General features: G+C 39.0%; 1 protein-coding gene across 2 annotated transcripts in view; it reads right to left on the reverse strand.

The window, feature by feature from the left end:
* Positions 1–16,419, reverse strand: part of AFF2 (ALF transcription elongation factor 2) — a 412,391-nt gene that overhangs the window by 307,169 nt on the left and 88,803 nt on the right. The window lies entirely within an intron of this gene.

Below are 16,419 nucleotides of genomic sequence, written 5' to 3' on the forward strand. Positions count from 1 at the left end.
TATTAAGGGACACTTCTGTGCTTTCAACCTCTATTTGATTTGTTATAAGACTTTTGGCTCTATTTTGTGTCCGTTAAATAGCTACAAATTCCAGATGACAATTTGAATAGCAGATTAAGTATGCACACTGACGTTATCTGTTGTAAGAAATATTTGCCTGCTAGATTTTATATATACATGCGCACACACTTATGTAACGGAGAACAGTGAATTCTGATATCCTGATGAGAATGAATTTAATCTCCATAGAGCTCTACTGTACTTGGAAGATAACCAAATATCTATAACTTTTGCATTTTTAGCTCAGTATGATGTTGTATTAGAAGCTTCACATAGAGAGATATAATGAGGAATGAACTGCACAGTGATGAGGCTTTGACAGTGTATAAAGTCACTGATTTCTGAGTGAAACCACAATTACTAATTTGAAGCACCAGCTAATTAAAACCACAGCTATGTATTTAGCCTCTTGTTATACCTACTGCAGTTTATAATTATGAGGACCTCTTTATCTACTCAATTAAAGTTCTTATGATTCCGGCAGGTTACGTTTGAACCTGCAAGACCCACAGAGACTGCAGGCAAGCATATGTCTATCTCCTGATGATTCCATGTATCCTTAGACTTGCATACTTGTTTTCATACAGGGCGGGGGGAAAAAAAAGACAGACTAATGCCACAAAGACAATCTTGAAATCAGAAAGATGAATTAATAATCGGTTTGAGCAATTCAAGATCATTCATGCTTGGAGTGAATGGACTTGAGTATAGTTTATTAACAGGATGTAAAGCCACCTAAGTATGTGAGGCTGAGTTAAACTTGATTTTCATTGCCGCTTCCAATTTTCAGGTTGGAAACTCAAATGCAACATCATTTTATTTAGTTCGTTTTATAACACATTCTGCCAAAATGATATTACTACCTTGGGATCATTTGCTAGTGTAAAGTTAGAGGACAGTACTACGGTCAATGCTACTATTGCATTCTTGTAGAAATTATAGCATTATTTACTAATTTATTGAGGAAAAATAAAGGACATTAAATTACTATACCAAAGCCACTTACCCTATTATTATTGCTAGCTACAAGCTAGATTGTGGCAGACTATACATCCATAGAGACATAACGGGAATAAAGAATCCTCACTGCACCCCTTCATCGGCTATCTGGATCTTGGGTCCACATCTGTGGGAGTAAGTGGGTGCTATACACTTGCTGCTGCCCACTCTGGGGTAGATGGATAGAAATAGGGTGGAGTCTTGGCTCCACTCTGCTCCACAATCACCTTGGGAAAATGTAGCTTAGTCTGTGTGGGTGGGGGTGGGGAGTATTGTAATTTTCTACTTGTATAGACCAGTTGGAAATTTCTAATCCATACTTATCCCCAGAGCAAGGGGAGGGACAGTGCCTTAGAAAAGTGTTTCTAAGACACAATGCCTCTTGGAGTAATGCAGTTTACACATCAACCCACACTCGGGGATGTTCCTAAAGACACGGTATAGTATTAGAACTTACAGCTTGCTTACCTTATTCACAGAAGATATTTCCACTGACTTCAATAGCAAGTTTTGTCTAAGAACTGCAAGTTTGAGTCATAGAATGATAGTATCCCCATGGAAGGGATCTCGAGATGTCTTCTAATCCAGTCCTTACACTCAAGGCAGGATGAGGTATTGTCAGCAGTGTACTATTTCTTTAGCAAACTTTTATGACACTATGGGCCCAATCTTTGTCCATTAATGTCCTCCACAAGCAGAGATGCCCATGCCTAACAATAGTGGGGGCTGGAGTGAGGGCATCCGGCTCAGCCCGTGTGAGCATGCTCAGTACAAGCCAAGCAGCAAATCGGGGATGTGACCCCACTTAATTCCCCCGCACATCACCTCTGTCCACAATATTTACTACTGAAGTCAGTGGAAGCAGGATGAGACTCTAAGAGTCACCCTTACTTATGTGAGAAATCCCACTGAATTCTAAGTAAAAATTATTTATTTGGGTGACTAGGGTGGCACTATCAGGATTTTAGAGGCTTACAAATGACCGCAACCCCGGCCATAGTCTATGTTAGAGTTAAAATCCTGGCGTCACGGACGTCAATGAGAGTTCTGTCATTGACTTCAAGATTTCACCCTTAATGTGAAAATACATGACTATTTTAGGCTTAGATATCTGAAAGCTGTGTCCTTCCTCAAGCACACAAACTGTTCAGAACCCTGAAAGGAATCATTATACTATATCATATCTGAGCAAAAGAGTAACTGTAGCATTTTAAGACTAGTTCATACTCATTTTATGAATCTCAATAAAATGATTTACTCTACTTGATGGTAGTTATGTTACTAAACTATTAGGGCAAAATGATGAAACAGCATTAATTTAACGTGGCACAATTTCTTTACAATTAATTAACTTTAATTAATATAGTATTTACTATATTAACTATGTATACAAAGGTAAATAATTTCAATAATTCAGTGTTTTTACCAAACACATTAAAATATTTCTCTTTTAGCAGATGACCTCATGAAACCAGAAAAAATATATATTTAATTCACCCAAGAGACAAGCACAAGGCAGAAGCTCACTCCCGGGGGCCCAGATGATGTTTACAAACTATTCCACTGTGCTGGTACATTTTATGACATCAGGAGAACCTCAAGTGAATTGCTGCCTTCTACACCATTTGCAAATATCTATATTTATCACATGTTCTGCAGTTCCAAGCACTATGTTATTTTTAAAAAAACTAAAGTTAATTTTGAATTCTCCACTCACACTATGACATAAAAGCCTCAAGTACTTCCCAGCGTGTAACGCATCTACACACTAGGAAGTGGTTGCTTATACATTTCGGTCAATGACTTATTTGTCGGCAAATTTATTTCATCACTGACCCTTGCATTGCACATTAACTACAGAAAGCCACATATTTAACTTTAAACCGATTAGAACAAGAATGAGGTCAGCCTTCCTCTTATCCAAAGAGTGACACTGTGATTGGATCTTAAGGTCATGGTGCACTCAGTTCTGAGTCCGATGTTATCTCTGAACTCTCAATACAGGCTGGTGAAACCTTTTTATAGCTTTTCTCCTCTAGGCTTTAAAAAAAAAACAGCTAATGCTGTAGGAAACACCTCTACACGACTGTTGGGTGAAGGTCTCAAACAAAACTACTTGTAATACCCTACTGTAGCAAACCTGCATAAAAGTAAATAGAACTGCATTTGACTCATATGCCACAAGCAAGGTCACAGCTTCCTTACTCTATCCGCACGAGTCTTAGGAAGACGTGGTGAGCTCTGCTTTAGATTCCTGAGGTTTCAGATACCGCCTTGGGGGTAGATTCTTTTCAGATGCTAAAATAAGGGAGTTAGAAGAAAACTTCACAGCCAAAGACCCAATATTTTGGGTGAATCAGGACTTAGATGCAGCTGCTGATAATAATACTTAGATTTATATACACACACTACTTTTATTATTAATTTTATTATAGATTTATCTTTACTAGATTTTCTATTTATGAGATTAATAATTGAACTGGAATAAACAGGTTCAAACAGAATGAGACACATTCCCTCCCCAAAAAAGCTTACAAACTAAGGTTGGCAAAACAATCCAATGACACAAAAGTCTAAGTAAAGGAAGGTATGACTATATTCTTAATGAAGAGTAAAAGGTAAGAAGGATTCCTGGAAGAAACAAGTTATAAAAAGTTACATGAAAGGCAGAGACAGGATTTTAAGGATGGATTTGTGCAACAGGAAATGTGAGGCTATTCCAAGCTTTGGGACCCCAAGAATGAAGTCATGATGCTAGAAGTGGGAAAAAGTGGCAAAAGACTGGGGGAGCATAAAGGGAGAGAAAAAAGGGAGGAGGATACAATGGGAAGAGAGATGTAGGGGATCTGTAACATTACCTAGGGTCTAGTAGGTGAGAAAGAGATTGAATGCAACGCAGTAAGGGAAAGAAAGCCAGTGAAAGGTTCAAGGAAGAGGAAGATGCTATCTGAGGAACATAAAAAGATGGGCCAGATGCTCAGCTGGTGTACATTGGCACAGCTTCATTGAAATTAAGGAATCAACTTACATCAGCTCTGGCTCAACAATTTTTGCCATAGCACTTTGGGGAGAGGGGAGAAGTTGGCCGAGAGGGGACGTTACAAAATCAAGGCAAAAGATGGCAAAGTTCTGATAAATGTTTTAGTATTGGGGGTGGAAAGTAAGGGTGGATTTTGGTGATCCACTTTTTACTCTCTACCCCCCAATACTAAAACCATTATCCAACATGAATTAGCAAGAGAGTGGATTTGGAGGAAGAGGGCAGAAAGAAGTGAGAGAAAGGATAAAAGATTGAAAGCTTTGGAGATGGAGAAGTCCGCGCAGTTATCAATTGTGAAAGTGAAAGAAGCTGGCAGAAAAGATTTTGGAGAAAGTAAAGAACTTTTCTTGATAGAGAGAGACAGAGACTGGGTTGGAGAAGGATGTCTTAAAGGGAGATGACTGAGACAGCTGATGTGGCAATGGGGCGGGGGAGATACCATGACAGGGACTCACTGGCAGTGATGTGGTAGCTGAAGCCATGGAAGTTGATGAGGTCTCTCAAAGAAAGGATCAGAGGGAGAATAGGAGGAAAATGAACACATTGAACTACACCAACAGACAAGAGGAGAGGGGACGTCAAAGAATCACAAAAGGCAGAAGGAGCTGCCAGTGAGATAGAGAGAAGCCAGAAGAAGAGGAGTGAGCGATCAACTGTCAAATGCAGCAGAGTGATCAAGAATAAAAACAGAGGAGTGTTACTTTGACTTAGCAAGCGGGAAACCAGTAGTGAGCTTGGGGACAGCAGAAGCCAGATTTGGAAAGAATCAAGGAGAGCTGCAGAAAGGAAGTCTAGTCAGCCATAACAGACAGCACACTCAAGGACATCTGAATGGTGTTGCAGAATGACAGAGTTTTACAGATATTCAATAGCCACATTTGAAAAGACATACTACAACTCTTTAGCATCCAGCCTCCTGACCTTTCAAATATAATTCTTTATCAGTTTTTCATTCTATCTTGAAAATATGGTATACTCTTAAATTATGAAAGAGTTCATTTAAACAAAATACTTGTCTTCTGTGGAAACCAGAAGTAAACGGGGTTTCCAAAACAAGGCACCAAGAACAGTGAATTTATAACTATGCTATTTGAATAATGAAAGTACTTGTCAAAGATTGCTGCTTCCTCATTCTGCCTTGAAGATGTCAGGATATCATTCTTGTTTCGTTTTGATCAGACATTATGGAGGTTGTTGGTGTTCGCGTCAAATACTTAGCACTCTGGCCCCAATCCATCACAGCACTTAAGTGTGTGCTTAACTTGATGCACGTGAGTAGTCCAATTGAAGTCAACAAGACTCTGCATAAGAACTTTCCTTGACTGGAGCCAAAGCATTGATAGTCTTTATTCAGGGTAAGTATAAAAACTAACAACTCAGGCACAGAAAGTAGTCTCCCCTCTCCCAGTCCGTTGACCAGGGCTAATCCTGATTTACATCAGAGTAAATGAAACTCAGGCCCAGGATCTTTATTTTTGTTGCAATTCTGGCATGAATCCCTGGACTAGGGAAATGAATTTAGTCAATAAAGTGATTACAAAAGCCAGACTTAAAAAAAACCGTTTAGCTAAACACTCCTTCCTTACACATCAAAGGCTTTTACTACACTGTAAAATGATACATTTCACAAGCAATATTACATTTTAAGCAGCAAAGCTCTACCTCCTCTGACAATCACCACCGCTCTCAAGATTTTAAATTACGTTGTCTTGATAATCTTATTAGTTAGCACTGACCAATCAGGCCACACTAGAATATACTAATTAATTAAACAAAACATTCTATCACATATCTTTCACATTCAAACATTTACTTTAATGCTGTGTTTTTTGAAGAATGAACAAACTTTTTTAAAAGTATCACAATGTGTCTATCACTGAGTTTCAAGATCAATGACTTTTTTTTTAATGTTAGAATATTCTATCTTTGATGTTCAACAGCTATACAGAGAAACCCTCAAGATGGTCATTGGTTATCTCTTAATAATTTACATTAAAAACCAATGTCAGTCACTGTAGCATGTTTGATACAAAATACTGGAGATTAAAGTCTCTATACAAAATAACCCCCAAGAGACCCATAGGCAATTTGTGGAAATTAAAACCATGAGGTTAAAAACATAGCTGATATATATCACATTGTTATTTGTTTGTTTTCTTAAGCATGTAGAAAAATGTATTTTAGTTCAGTTTATGCCCATTTCAGTATTATGTAGCTTCAAACCTTTCCTTAACATGAATTTGGGAGGAACAAATTCTGGTACCTTTATAGTAAGGAATGGATAGCAGAGATAAGCTCACGAATGGTGAAAAGTATAAAAGAAGAGATGATGTTTCAAAGGGGAGCATTTATTGTTTCCTGTATCATAGCGCATTGTCTCTTTATATGATTAGTTATCAGTCTGAGTTATCAAAAACTAGTATGAAATAAAGCGTTTACGCAGTTATGCTTCATTGATGTCAGCTAGGGGAGCATGAAAATCTCCATGAAGTTGGGTAATTGATGTGTAAATCAGAGCTCAATCACTCTGTAATAGAAATGGTCCCACTGAAAATATGGTTGTTGAACACTAGTGCACTGGGGTGAAAAAACGAATGAAGTCAAGAGAAGACTTATTTATTAAAAATTATAATAACTGGCAATTTGCACAATTTTCTCTTCCAGAGAGAAGTGCTGTCAGAAATATTTATATGCAAGCTACAGACCAATATATTCAGTTATCCTTATTTGGCAATAATTAACTGTTTCCGTTTTATTAAAATGCTTGGGGACATCGTTATGGATATTTAAAAAGCAAATTAAAAGAACATATTCATCCTTTGAAAGGCGACACATGTAAACGAAAGCAGTGATTGTAATTTGGTTAACAATGTGTGTTCAAGGTACATTTTGGATCGCTATTAGAATCCTCTTGTCATTTCACATTTGCTATATGGCAAGCAGCAAGGCAAAAACTGAAAAATACTTCAAGCCAAGAAAAACGAAAACCCAAGAAGAAACAAAAATGGTTACAATATAACTGCTACTGTGAAATTCAGTAAATGACAAGGATCCACTAAAATATTTGCTAAATATAACACTTTCCCAAGATGCTTTATTCATTGAAGGATGTATCTGGTATTTAATACATCTAATAAGATAACATTAAGCCAATATTATATGTTGTAAATTAAAACACGTTAAAGCATCAGAATAGACCTTCCCAGAAAGGCTCGACACCCCAGTATTCTAGTTAGTGCTTATCATACCACACTGTAAACTGTAACAAATTTATATACACATTTGTGAAATTCATCAGTGAGTCTTGGCACTAGATAAATTACATACAGGATAAAGGAGCTGGATTAGGAGGCTGTGTTAGATGGGTAACCTGCTGTGACTAAAAGGGGACTCTGTCGCTGTGAGGGGTAGACTAAGGATGGAGTTTCAGCCTAAATTCTGAATTTCCTTGCTCTGAGAGATTAACAATATGGGCCTATTTCATTTTTACAGTCATATTTTCTCCACTCATGTCTTCTGGGATGTCAAGTTCCTTCAGAACTGACATGATGACAATGAGCCCGTTAAGGTTTAGCCAAGGTCTACATTATCATTCATGTGCATTCAGAGTGTACACCCTAACAGCTTCTTTGCTGCCATTATACTTCAAATGCATATTAACAGCAGCATTCTATGCATTCGTGTATTATGGATGCATAATATGGAAGGTTGTTTAGCTGTGTTTTGTGTATTATCCCTAATTTACATTTACAGCAAACACCGTACGGTGCCATGACTGCGTCTACTTGTGAATGTATCAGCAAATAGCATGTATCTGCATATTCCTGAGGCAAAAGGATCATTTGATGCAGTAAAAGATCTTCTGAAAAAATAGCTGCAATTGATTTTTATATTTTGAATACCTCAACTGTATTATTACAACATTTTTAAATACCCCAAAAGGTTGCTACATTTTATACATTCATGGCATTGTAAAAGATGAAAGATGGTCTAACAGTACGGGAACACACACACACACACAAATTCAATAATCAAGTAGTATTTCACATACAAGAGTTGTGTTGTTCAATAAGTATTTTTTCATAATTACAATAAGAGATTCTAATTAACATTGTTACTCAAAGTATTTGGTACATATTTTTTCACATTACTTTTTTTTAAAAAAAAACCAGAACTCCTCCTCATTTTACTGGCATTTCATTGAAACAATGCCAGGCAATCTGCAGCTAGCAGGAATGAACGTGAGCTTTCTAATATAAAACAATCATTGATCAGCACACATTCTTGGAGCCAGATGAATCAGCAGACTCAAATGATGAAGTATTTTATCACAGAAGCACACCCTTCTACTGGTCTAATAAATGCACTCCTTTACTGACACGTGCCTCTACACATCTGAGCACATTCACACACACTCTTTATCTTACAATGTGTTCAGGAACAACACCACAGGTAAAATCGCAGTTTAACAGGATTACTCTTCATATCATTTGCCCATTTTAGATTGGAGGAATGTGCCTGCGAAATGTGGATGCACATCGTTCGGCTATATTGAAAGAAGAACAGCAGGTCCTGACCAAACCTGGTATTTTGCCACCTCAAAGGGAGGGAGGGTGAGTGCTGCTCTGGGGAAAAGGGGCTTCTCCCACAGAGCTTGTCCCTTTTCAACTCCCCAGCATCGCCATGCTGACCCACTCCCCTTTTTGCAGCAGTTTCTGAGCCCCCCTGCCACCCTTGCCTGCAAAGTGCTATTCCCCCTCCCTCAGCAAGTTGGACAACAGCCCCCCTCCCCTGCTTCAAGGTGCGGTGCGGTCATTGATCCAGAGCACCCAATGTGTAGGCAAACAGTGCTGGAAGTCTAATATAATTTTATGTATTGTGATTTGCTTCTTGGCTAGAGGTATTATCTTCCAGTAAATTATTCCTCTCTCAGTTGAAACCCTCCATAATTGCTTTCATTTATTGTAGTAATGTCTACGAGAAAGGAAAGAGATGGTCAACTGCAAGGCTCCCTCATTTCAGATTCAAGCAAATATGCATTCCCTATTCAGTGCTGTTATAAAATATACCATCCGTCTCGCATAGAGAATAGCAATTTACAAGAGCTGTAATGATTTTGTGGCCACACAAGACTTCATGGTTTAGTGGGAAAGAACCTAGAACCTCCTGCTCCAAAATCTTAACCCTCCCCATCACTTGACATAAAGGAGAATCAGTCACACTTTGTATTAAACTACAATGTATACATTTTTATAAAGGATTAATACATGATTAAAAGGTATTTTACTAAATGGTTAACCAATTGCTGCCGAGTCCAACAGGTTCCTTATAACCATTATTAATACTTTTCTACTAATGTGCTTATAGCAATTTATAACACATATTACTTATGTATGTAACATGCTTATAATGTCTTTCATTATTTATTAAGCCTTTATACAATATTTATAAATAGAAGCCTACTATAAAGCATAACGAAAGATTCTTTAACTGCAGAAGTATTATAGACTATTAGGAGTATTAGGGTTTATATCCTCTCTAGAGGCCCAATCCAATTTCCATTGGCATCAATGGGAGTTTTCCCCTGGAATTCAATAGGTGTTGGAATGGATCCCATTACTAATTGGTGAGATGATCACAAGCACCTGAGCAGGTCTGACACTGCATCCAGAGGAGAGCAATGGTGACCAAATATGTTATATACTCCTCACAGTTAGGCAAAACTCCTCATCATCAACAGGCTGCGGTTCAAAGGTCTCCATAGCTAACAACTGGGCGTCAGTTTTACCAGTTACATGGCATTGCACTGCCATTGTTTACACCACACACAATGGTTGCACAGATTTCCTGTTTGACAAGAGATACAATTTAAGATCTTCTTCTAAAAATAACCTCCAGTAAAACAACGCCATAGACCACCCTCACTTAAGTGAAAAGAGAATCTCCATTTGGTTTTACAGTCTTAGGGCTTATATCCACCACAGGCCAACCACCGAGCGTGAAATAATCAAATTCACTTAGTGTGGTCCCACCTTCCATCTAGCAGAAAGCAGTGAGACACATACACACTAGGCAGTAAATCACAGAACCTTCTGCACCAGGAAAGATTAAAGCAAACATACCATCTTTTAAGAAAAACTATTTCTTACAGAAATTATGTTGTGGTTGATGTATTATTAACAAGAAAGTTAAGACAGGTGTAGCATGCACTGGGATTTGAAAGCCAATAAAGGTCACTCACAAGTGAGAGCACTATCTCTCTTCCTTAGATGGACCAAAACCACAATCTCATATCTGAAACGGTTTGAATTTTTAGGCTGGGTCTGATTCAAATCTCTGGGACCAAGACTGAGCTTGCTTTAGTTCCAGGTCAGATCCAAACATAGTAGGTAATTATTTCCCCCCCCAATTATGGTTCAAATGTGTCTGAAATCTCACAAGAATAACTGATCTCATGATATTTCCATCATTCAACACGAAGGAAATCTTTCAGGATGAGTTGATTTCTGCCACTTGGGGCCAAAATCTCATGAGTGTAAGAAAGGAGAACCATTTTTCCCCAGCCTAAGCCTATTTTGGATCCAGGTCTGAATACCTAGACCTAAATTCATTACTAGTGTAACTCAACTGTAATCAACGGAGTTACACTAGGGATGATTTTGGCCCTTGAAGTAACTATTTTATGTCTCATGAGTTACTTGAATGTGTTACAATGACATGTTGCCGACACCCCTGCTGTGCCTGTGGGGGCACTGGGCAATCAGATATCCTGACCTGAAGACTTCTCCCCAGGTCCTGGTGACCTTGACTTGCTGGGTATGAGGCTTGCATGTCCCCACTGAAAAAAGCCAAGCGGGGGAAGCACTCAGTTTGAGATGTGTCTGTTGGTGGAATCCCTCAGGAAGCAGGTAAGCGAGCTGCAGGAAGAGGTTGCTTGTCTGCGTAGCATCTGGGAACATGAGGACTTCGTTGACAGGATGCTCATGGAGACATCTGGGATAGAGGATGCTAGTTAACAAAAGACTACAGTGGCCTCACAGAAACTGCTCTGCAGGGAGGAGACTGGCTGCTGGCTATCTCGGGCAATAGACATCCCCCAGCCAGGTCCCCCATTCATCATGGTGAAGAACCAGTGTGCTCTACTGGCCACAGGAGGAGAGAAGAAGGCCCCAATGGCTGAGGAAGAGGAGCTACCCACCCTCAAGGCTGGGAGGCTCACAGCCACTGGACCCTGCCTGGAGCCCACATCTGAGATATCACAGAAAGATTGCTGGCATCCACCTGTTCCTTTGACTACTACCCCATGCTGCGCATCAATGTGGGCACTCAATGTTACAGCAAGGTGTGACCCTGAGCAGATCAGCAGGGTCTACAAGGCTCTGGGAGAGAGGGAAAAGGGGTTGGGAGTGCAGGCTGAGTTCTCATCCATCCTCCTGGTTGAGAGTAAGGGGCCACATCATGGAGATTAATGCATGACTGCCACAGATGGTGTTGATGGGAGGGCTTTGGCTTCCTCGACCATCAGATGGTGCTCTGGGATGGAGGACTGCTGGGAAGAGACAGGGTCCACTGGACCAAGAAGGGGAACAGCAACTTTGGACACTGACTCACCTACCTAGTGAGCAGGACTTTAAACTAGGTTCAAAGGAGACAGATGACAAAAGGTCACAGACCGGTATAAAATTGCAACCTTTACAGAGGGTTAGATGCTGCGGGTAGAGGAAGGGGAATACAACAGGGTCTTAGGAGCAACAAGAGGGAAAACAGCCAGGGAATCTGCTCAGCAACTTAGATGTCTATACACAAATACAAGGAGTATGGGGAATAAACAGGAAGAACTGGATGTACTAGTATTTAAGATCAGTTATGACAACTAACATCCGAGAGACTTTGTGGGATAAATCTCATGGGAATATTTTGTATAGAAGGGTATAGCTTATCCAGGAAGGACAGGCAGGGGGGAAAGGGAAGAGGTGTTGCATTATACATCAAAATATAAGCACTTGTTCTGAGGTCCAGAAGAAAGTGAGTGGCAGACAAGTTGAAAGTCTCTGGGTAAAGATAAATGGGAGAAAAACCAGGATGCTGTCATGGTAGGAGTCTACTATAGACCACCAAATTTCGAAGCCACGCCCCCCGGTTGAGGCCACGCCCCTTGCTCAGGACTCCGGCATACCAGTAAGTCCTTTAATTTACTTTCACCCTTGTATACAATCCTATAGATAAGCAAATGAGTTTTAGTATGCTTCCTGCAGGACTTCATAAAGATAGCCGACAATAAGATTTCATCAGAGAAAGCATGTTTTAAATTAATATTTACAACAGCAAAAAAACATCACTGTACTTCACATTTGGAAGAGGAAATTGTGAAGTGATTAGTCAGAGATGCTGAATGGCTGAGACTAACCAGTAACAAAACAGGAGTCATAGCATGTGATTTATGGTTTGGTATGGTGATCTTCTCAGATTTCAAAGCTAAGCAGATCTGGTTAAGTCAGAATTTAAAAAAAACCTCAAAAAACCTATGTGCTTTAAGAAGGGGCGGTGGTTCAGTTCGTGGCATTCTTTTCTTTGTGTCAGTCCTGAACCAGTGCTCAAGCATGACAGGGACCACTGCGTTACTGCAAGTGCCTTCTTTTGAATGAAATATCAACCCAAGATCCTGACGACTTGTGGTGATTAAAGATTTTGTCATCCTTTTAGTTAGAGGAAGGATGTTGTTTTAACCCCAAATTCTAAATAAAGTAATTATATTATTTATTATGATTATGACGATTGTGTTACTGCAGCACCTAGGAGCCAACTCCTGGACCAGGACCCCCTTGGGCTAGGTGCTGTACAAACAAAAAGTCCCTGCCTCAAAGAGCTTAGAGCAGTTTGCCTAACTAAACTCACTCAGCATTCTCAACTGGATATAACATTTTTATTCACTTCCTGGCCTGAACTCTTCCTGTGTTCTTTTAAAAGATTGTTGCAGTCCACCAGCAATGGCTGCATTTGATTTGTTTGTACTTGTCTGGTCTGTAATGGATCGTTTCTTATCTCACATTGGTGTTGTGAGGCTTATCAATTAATACAGTTGATAAAAATCTTTGAGCTCCTCAGATAAAAGATGCTACAGATGTGTGGAATACCCATTATTATTTTTACTACCATAACTATCCGTAATATCCTTAATACTATGAATGGAGACTAGCCTAGATGATGGATTAGTTGGTAGAACATCATACTCAAACTGAAAATCCTGTGTCCAGGTTACTGCTCTGGTATGACAGTTCTCCTAAGGAATAACCCTGACAAAGAATATATGTCCTAATGGAATTACATTTGCAAAAATGGCTTCTAAAATAGCATCCTTGAAATGCAAACAAAGAAGGAACACCTTTAATTGTGAAAACAACACTTGCATAGACAAAAACTGCAAAATTATGGATGCAATTTTACAAACAAGTTGAGGTTTCTTTAGTAGTTGGGCTCAATAGGTGTTTTTCATCTCAACTTCTATAATTTTAGGAACAATGAATCTCAGGCAGGCGCACAAAAAGTCTACTGTCTTCTGTACACTGAAAAAGGCTCAGAGTCATAACTTTGGGCATTACCAATTAAATGGATTTTCCAAGCTCAGAACAAGTGCCTTGAATCATAACATGTTGTACAGTTAGTGTGCACACTGAAAATCCTTTTTATCAGTAATTTGTCCCTCTTGCTGTCAATCAGCAGACTAATAATACTCTATTTACATAACATAAAGACAATGTGTTATTCAATAGAAATATGTCCTGCTTTAAATTCCCTGCTATCAACCATTTGTCTAACAGCAATATTATACTGTGTAACATGCAAATATTAAAATGCAATGTTAGTAAGTTGAGTCACATTTATTGGAGACTGGCCAATTCCCTAATACATTCCATTATTTAAAAAAAAAAAAAAAAAAAAAAAAACAGTTCAGTGTAAGAAAATGTAAACCAGCTTCCATCCTGTTTTAATACTAACTTAACATTGGAAGAATTTTAATGTGATTTTGTTTAAACCTTAAACATTACAGTTCTTTTGATTATTAAATTAGCATTAAGGCTAAATGGAGACTCGTCTCTAATCTCTGAACACCCAGTTCCCATAGCATTTAGGTCACCGCTATTTGGCTCTTGGCTCTTCCCATTTGATGATCTCAAAGCACTTTATAAACAGTAACAAATTAGGCCTCTCAACACCCATGGGAGGTAATGTTGTTTTCAAGCAAAGAAACTGAGGCACTGTGAGAGGTCAAGTAACTTGCCCGAGAACACCTGGCAGGTTAGTGATAGTTCTGGGAAGGAAACTTTTAAGTCCTGGATTCCAGAGTCCCAGCCCTCAACTTTTATCACAAGACCAGAATCAACTGACGGTCATTTTATTTTTTTACCAGTACACCCAGAAATCAAACAATGAGAAGAGTTTAAAGTATATTTGATGGTTTGTATATAGCAAGAAGGAGTTATCTCTGTGTGACTTTCCAGAACCTTGTGCCATATAAAGTGGGTCACGTTTTCTCATTTGTTCTGCTGAATGTCACTGGAAGTGGTTTGTAAACACACACTTATTACATTTTCTAGAAGGATGGAGTGTCACTCAGTATATTAAGTGATTTAATTTTGTGCAGTGCTCCACTTACTTTGGAAAGCTGATACTGTGCAGGCAGTAATGTCATTAGGTGATCAGAGCAGAGCAAAATTTGGTTTTATAGTACTGTTCATACTTAAGTAACCCCCAAAGTGCTTTACAGTAATGAGCTGGAAACAGGTAGTGCGGGGACTGTGCAAACAAGTTTAGGCTTGACCCTGTGAGATAGTGAGCATCTTCTGCTCTCATTTAAAAATGTCCACCGAGACAGCCCCTGGCAATGAGCTTTGGATGGCTCTAAAAGGGCATCATCCCTTTATCACGTCAATGCAATTTCAACACTAGGAATGAGCCCAAGAACTCACGTGACTCTTGAATGTTGTGTCCATTGTTATACCAATAAAATAAAAACAAGCAGGATCTTATTAAAGGGTATATGGCAAAATGCCACATTTATTGTGAATACAGAAAGAATCATAGTAAGCAATTAGTTATAGCTATAACATTCCATTTAATTTCATATTTATTCACACATTCATTCATACACACACACACACAGGTTATGCAAGGTTGTTGTTATAGTTACCAGCCTTAGAGTTGCTTGTGCCAAGCCAAGCCTTGTTAGATGCACATCTGACGCTCCTTGGGCCTCGTTAGATGCACATCTGAGGCTCCTGGAAGTTAGTTTGCAGAATCAAACCCCAAAGTTCTCAGTTTCTATTTTTATAGGAATTTATTCCTATGCCACTCTATGGCAATTGCTTCATCATGCTGTTGCTGAATCAATCAGCAGATGGCACATTCCTGACAGGTCTGTGCTGCCAGATGTTATCTTATCTTCAGTTCTCCCATCCTTGAGGCTGTTGGGTGGATTCCAGTCTGCCCTCCAGGGGTCCTCTGGTTGTTTCCACTTGACGCCTTCTTCGGTAGATCCACACTGGATTCTTAGGCTGGCACCTCCCTGATCATTCATTTATTATTCACACCAAGCATCCATCCGCATACATCCTCTATCTCTATTTTAATCACAATTGTTAACAAAGTGAGATAAATACAACAAAAGGGCGGGGAGTCTCTGTGTGCTGTTTCTGTTGTTACAACGTATTGCTTTGAGTCTCTCTCTCTGTGTGAGTAGTTGTTGTTACAAAGTATTGCTTTGAGAACAGACTCTGTTTTAGGATGTACTAAACAATTAGCAGCTTGCAAGTTTCACACAGAGAGGGAGAGAAACAGTAAAAATGAGAGACCAAAAACCAAGAGACCTCTTAATTAGTAATACTCTGGAATTTAAACTATGGGGAATCAAACTCATTTGTGATTTTAATACGGAACTTCTTTAATATGATCCAACACCATGACCTTCTGGCCCAAAAGCAAAAGTGAAATGACTGGAGCCATACCAACCCTTGCTCGTAAGTGACATAATTCAACAACAGAAACGTGGATGATGTACTTCTCTTTTGAGGTAGGAAGGACAGTAGATTCTTATGGCTTCCCCTTTGACAGTAACATATGTTTGGCTTTCCTAATTATGCCAAATGCGTTAAACCCTCAGTAATGGGGGTTTTGTCACATACATTATTGAATATGACAGAAATATAAATTGACATTTTCGTAGAAAGACCTAATGGGGATGTGAGAATTTAAAAAAAAAAAAAAAAGAATCTGTATATTACCATGTAGGAATTAATTTTAAAGAACAGTTTATCAATTTAATT

The sequence above is a fragment of the Caretta caretta genome, chromosome 9 (assembly GCF_965140235.1).
Source record: "Caretta caretta isolate rCarCar2 chromosome 9, rCarCar1.hap1, whole genome shotgun sequence".
Classification (NCBI taxonomy): Eukaryota; Metazoa; Chordata; order Testudines; family Cheloniidae; genus Caretta; species Caretta caretta.